This window comes from Cavia porcellus, unplaced genomic scaffold (genome assembly GCF_034190915.1).
Source record: "Cavia porcellus strain 051 isolate PalLab524CR breed Dunkin Hartley unplaced genomic scaffold, mCavPor4.1 scaffold_14, whole genome shotgun sequence".
Taxonomy (NCBI): domain Eukaryota; kingdom Metazoa; phylum Chordata; class Mammalia; order Rodentia; family Caviidae; genus Cavia; species Cavia porcellus.
Window position 1 is genome coordinate 69,244,588 of NW_026947497.1, and position 5,843 is coordinate 69,250,430.

The 5,843-nt window shown below is 44.2% G+C and overlaps 1 long non-coding RNA gene across 3 annotated transcripts; it reads left to right on the forward strand.

Moving 5' to 3' along the window:
- The first annotated feature begins 893 nt into the window (after positions 1-893).
- LOC106025069 (uncharacterized) lies at positions 894-3,727 on the forward strand. 3 transcript variants are annotated; one of them, XR_010051661.1, is made up of 3 exons: positions 894-1,286; positions 1,371-2,248; positions 2,345-3,727. It is a non-coding gene; the product is annotated as an uncharacterized LOC106025069 (long non-coding RNA). The 3 variants fall into 3 exon arrangements; XR_010051660.1 differs by having other exon boundaries at positions 3,145-3,727; XR_001198659.2 differs by having other exon boundaries at positions 1,371-3,727.
- Positions 3,728-5,843: the final 2,116 nt, after the last annotated feature.

Below are 5,843 nucleotides of genomic sequence, written 5' to 3' on the forward strand. Positions count from 1 at the left end.
GATGTTTTCCAGAGATAATGCACCCCCGCTGCTCTCGGTGACAATTAGAGTTTGTGAATGGGAGACAGGGTACATCACTTCCAGGACTACACAAAGAAATGAGGATTTACAACAACAACAACCACAAAATCTTTACTTAAAACATTTTTAAGTATACTTTCTATACATGATGTTTCACTTAGTCTTTACTCCATCTGATCAAAGTGTCCATTTCACAGGTAGGGAAACTGAGGTGATGGTTACTGAAGTGATTCAGATTCCCGAATTTTCTAATTCTAAATTGAGGCTCTCCTGCACTGTCCCCTAGTCTCTTTCTTTTTGGGACCACACACTTGGGGGTGTCCTGTCTTGTTTCTTATGTTTCCTTCATCTTTTCCTTCTTCTGCTTTGCTCTCTGGCAATGCTTGGGAGAAATGATGGATCTTTTGTGCTCCTTGGTGCATTTGTATTCTTCCCAGCCATCGGCCATATGGACCCACCCCTCACCAACCACCACCCATGTGACCCAGTAGAAAGCATCTCAGGCTTGTGGAACAGATTTCTCTTAAAATACACGTCAGTTTTAGAGCAAAGGCCACGATACCAAAGCAGTAGCGCATCTCCTGCTTAGTCATCTCCACCAAGATTCCAGCACCTCCCATTCCCCAGCTCGAATAAATCAGATAAACTGCAGCAAAAGCATCTGAACTTTTGGGATTCTTTTCCAGAACAAGCTCTGGAACCTGAAGAACTTACACTCAGCCTGAAGCGGGTAAAATTTTAACTCTTTCATACATAGATTAATTCCTAAACCTTCCAAACATGAGACTGAACTCATTAGGCTTAGTTTTTAAAAGAAATCTCATTGAATATTTCAGCATGTTCCCGTCTCCACACATGAAGGATTCCTTGAGGGAACATTAAACCGAAGCTAGAGAGGGGCGGTATCACTAAGGAACTGTCAACGCAGCGGTCTCAGGGTACCAGCATTGTGGATGCCAGGGTTTGCAGGACTGTTCAAGAAAACCAAGTCTGCTCCTTCCAGCTCGCTTTCCAGCTCCACCCCGTATCACCGACCCATCTTTAATGGCAACCCTCGAGGATCGCCAGTGACTTTATTTTTTGCAAGCTTTAAAAAATGATTAGAATGCAAATACTCACTGCAGTGGGACAGACTATAGTTGCAGATGGATCAAGCACCATTCCTGTGCTGGATCCCCGGAGGGAAGAGGAATGGAGGTCTCTGGCTTGTGAGACAAAGCTTGGTCAAGGAGGCTTGCTTTGGGGACTGGACTTGGAAAACCAAGGTGAGTCAGTAGTGGGTTGTTGGATCTTCAGAGAAATATATGGGGCACCTAGCACCCTAGACCAACCTCTCTCCTCTATTACAGAAGGGGAAACTGAGGCTCAGGCTGGAAGAAGCAAGGCTGAAGCTTACACAGCCTGCCAGGAATAGGCCTCTGCAACCCCTCAGCCAGGATTCATCCCTCTCCTGTACTGTCTGTCAGGCCAGGGCAAATCAACATAAGAGAGGGCCAGAAGCCCATTGCTCTTAGCGTGGATTCCCCTGCCCTGGCTTTGCGTCACTGCTCATCACGGGAAGATGTTTATCCTGAGCGGAGAGACTTCCAAGTCCCTGACTGGAAACTAACTCAAGGTTAAGAAATCTTCGCGTATTTTTACAAGGTATGATTGTAAAGCAGACAAACAATGCTTAAAGGGAAGTCCATGTTTCTTTTCTACCTTCAATTCACTCTTACTAGCTTTTAAATTTCTTTGTGATTCTCAGGTGCTATGGGTCTCTGCTCCTGGGAAGTGGCTCTAACTGTAACTGAGAGAACTCTGGAATTGTTAGAGTTTAAAGGAAGCTTCACAGTATTCTGGGCCATGTTTTTTGGTTTACAGATGGGAATAGTGGGGCTGAGAGGGAGTCAGTCTTTAATCTGGCTTATTCAGCATGTTAATAGACTACTAATCATACAAGTCAGCCATTTGGCCAATCAAGGGCAAGGAGGTTTCTACAAAGCATCTCCCTCTGAGATACACAGATCATTTTTATGAACAAGAAGTGGACTGAGCCCAGCTCTGGGGAGCTGAACTTACCGGATCCTGGGCTTAAAGAATCTATAGGTATCTACATAAAGGCATGGATCATGGGTTGTCCTCCTCCCCATCTTGTTTCCTGGAGAGACTGGTACATTGAAGGCAGGAGAATTTTCCAAGATTTCACGATGACTCGCAAAAGCACTGAGATTGCATGCTGCTCCAGGTAAGTATTTGGACGACATATGTATCCCTCTAACCATGTGGGGAATTTTGTACAAACCATCTCCCTCCTGAGACTCAGTTTCTCCATCCATCACAGGGATTTACTCAACCACCATAGGAATGTGTCAGCTGTCATGGTCTCAGGATCTAGAATCCAAGGTTCGGGGCTATTTCATGACTAACATAAGATTATGTGAAGTGAGAAATCAACTGCCACAGTGATATACCACCAAGGTTTTGGAACATTACAGGACAGACGAGTTCTGCTTCCAAAACACAAAGTCAGTGGTTGCTATTAGCTATTTGTGTACAAAATGTTAATGACAATATATTTATTTTTATTTTTCCCTATGTCATTTTCTCAGCCTCTTACGATCACTTGTCTGCTTTCAAAGAAAAGCATATAAAACAGCACGTACACTAGTGACAGAGCAATAGAAAACTCAGAAACATGATATCTTTATCACTTTTTCCTTTATTGAGGCATAAGAAAGAAACAATATGCAACAAACATTTACCACATACGATGGAACTGGTACACTTTCAAATAGGACCAGTAAACAACTAGTGCTGTAATGTCCATTTCCCAGATGACAAAACTGGAGCCCAGTGATGGCATAGTTTACTTAGTACATATAAAGTGTTAAGTAATAAAGCTTAGGTTTGAAATCAGTTTTCCTGACTCAGATTTACCCGAATTAATCACTTTCTTGCCTCGAACCTCCGTGAAAACACACGTTCCACACCACACTGTGCTTCCACGACCCACGAGACCCTCCCACAACTGAGTTCAGCTGTGTCGCATGCTTATTCTGTGCGGGGCACAATTCTAAATGCTGTCTAATCCTTGCATCAATCCTTCACAGTGAGAGTCATTATTATTATCCCATGTTACAGACAAAGCGACAGGAGCAGGGAGGCGAGGCGCTTTACCCTGCTTTCACTGCTAGGACAGGAGAATCCAAGAGTCAAAACTAAAGCATCCTGGCCCCAGAGCTAGCCCTGCTTCTCTTCCTATGCTTCAAGGGACAAGTCTCACCTCTGGAGGAACGAGTGACCTATTTAACTTGAGGAGAAAATGACTTTTCCATGAGGAGGAGCAGGGGCAGAGGAACACGGGAGCTTAGGGCCCTAAGAGCCCTCTGCCCCTGGAATGCAATTCTTCCCAGGCTGAAAGTTGCCCTTGTAAAATGATCCATAATGAAGATCCTGTTAGTGTGCAAGAGACCTGCCAGGCATGTATCACCTGCGAGCCATCAGCATGCTTCGTAAAGCCGCACAGCCTTGACGAGCCTGCTCTTCTTCCCCGCCTGGGCTGACAGCCCTCCCTGGGTGGAGCCCTCTGTGTGTACTCTGTGGGCCTCACAGTGTGGAGGACTGGACTTGGCTGCAGGGGAGAGTTCCCACACAGGTGCCAGCAGGCCATTCATGTTTAACACTTCCCTTTATATAAGAACAGTAAAGTATGACTTTAAAGCTACACTTTTGTATGTAGTAAACATGGACTATGACTCTTTTAATTTTAACGTGGTTGTCAACTTCTAGGTATCGAACTAGAAGCTATAGAAAACTAAAATTGGGATTTCAAATAAGGGACGGTATCTGGGGTTACTGAATTTACCTGTTACTCAGTATGCAACTGGACTTCCTCTATTCCTGATGCACAGTGGCAACAAGAAATTTAAGGCCTTGGGGGCTGGGGATTTAGCTCAGCGGCATAAGTGCCTGCCTTGCAAGCAGGCAGTCATGAGTTCGATCCCTGGTACCGATAAAAACAAAAAAGACAAAAAAGAAAATGAAAAAAAAAATTTAAGGCCTTCATTTGTAACATACCAAACATAACCATGTATCCACACACAGAAAGAAGGGGTAAAGAGATAAAAGACAAGAAAAATACAGAAAAAAAATTTTAAAAATAGGATGGGAGGTTTAGCTCAGTGGCCTAAATGCCTAAATGGCAAGTGTGAGGTCATGAGTTTGATACTCGGTACCAAAATAAAATAAAATAAAAAATATATATCTAATGGAGCACTACTCAGCCATGAAGAAGTATAAATTTGAGCTATTTGTAGGAAAATGGATGCAATTTGAGACTATACTCCTAAACGAAATAAATTATACCAGATTACATGTTTCATGGTTTCTTTTATATGAGAAATCCAAAGTATAAAAAATGTAAAGAGCAAAATAAAAGATAGGTGATAGGAAACAGAGACATAGACTTTGTGGAGATGGGATAGGAAATTGGGAATGAGAAGAGACAGGAGGAGAAGCAGAACTAAAAAGGATCAAGATGTGATCTGGATCTGTACCTGCATCTACCAATTCTCCACAATGAATTCATTTATTATGTATCATAAATATATAGCAATAGAAAACAAAGATAATAAGTGAAACATGTGGAAGAAGAAAGTGATGAGGGAGAGAGGCCCTACAACAGCAAGATCAAACATCTATGTTGCTCTTCAAGGGAACAGAGAGGAGGCAGATAAAGTCTAGAGGCTTGGGGCAATTGCTCTCCCATTCACACAGGAAGGAGAACTCCAGGGCACCCTTGGTGGATCGCTTGGACCCAATATTGACATTACTCAAATATTCAGTATAAACCAAGCCACAAGACAGCACGCTAATATTTGAATTCATGGCTTGTGTTTGTGGCCAGACTTGGAGCTTCTGAATGGACCTAAACCGAGCTTTCACTTGATGGATGGAGACCCTGAGCTCTGTGCAGACAGTCTCCAGCCCTGGGCTGACATTAGCAGGTGTGAGAAATCGCAGGAAGGTCCTCCAGCCAGGAAGCAGCAGGGCGAGGCAGAGTCAGAGGGTGCCTTCCCCAGAGTGCAGTACTCCTTCCGCAGAGTCTCACCCCAGCTGCTACTGGGGTCCACTGCACCCCCGCATCTCTTCTGTGGAATGCTAAAACAAGGGATCCAGAGAGTGCTGACTTGGGGCCCTACTGGCAATGAAATCTGTCGCCTGGCCTGCAGTGTATTCTGTCCTTGCTGGGACTTCAGCCCAAGCTCGTCAACCTGCTCACTCTTCGTACCCCTCCCGAGAGCAAACTTTCCCAAGCAGCAGCTGCTGCATGCACCCTGAGTCTCCTAGACAGGAGCCCCGCAAGCAGACCTTTCTCATTCCAGATGCAAATCCAAGGAAGGAGGTTGCCTTCCCATCCTCTTACAAACCTCCTGGCTCAGGAATAGGTCCCTCAGAATAAAACAGCTCCAACACAGTGGCTACTGCAGAGCTCCAAGTTCAAGCCTCTCATCCACTGGATGAAGTCAAAGCCAGGAAAACAGGAGTGCCCTGCCTAAAGGCACACAGAAAGTGGTGGGCTGGGCTGGAAAATTCTTTCTCTAAGGTGACTGTTGATATCCTGTGGTTCAAGGAGCCAGGTCTCTTTTAAGTATTTTTGTTATTATAAATTTGAGTGGAATGGACAGGTTAGAGACTATGAGCACGTTCATAATTTGGACTGAGTGTTAATATCTTGCATGACATTAGAAACCAAAACAGTGGCTGTTATTGCTTCCAGATGACGCTTGCAAACATTTAAATTTTTATAGGAATTAACATTTTATTTTTCTCAACCCCCC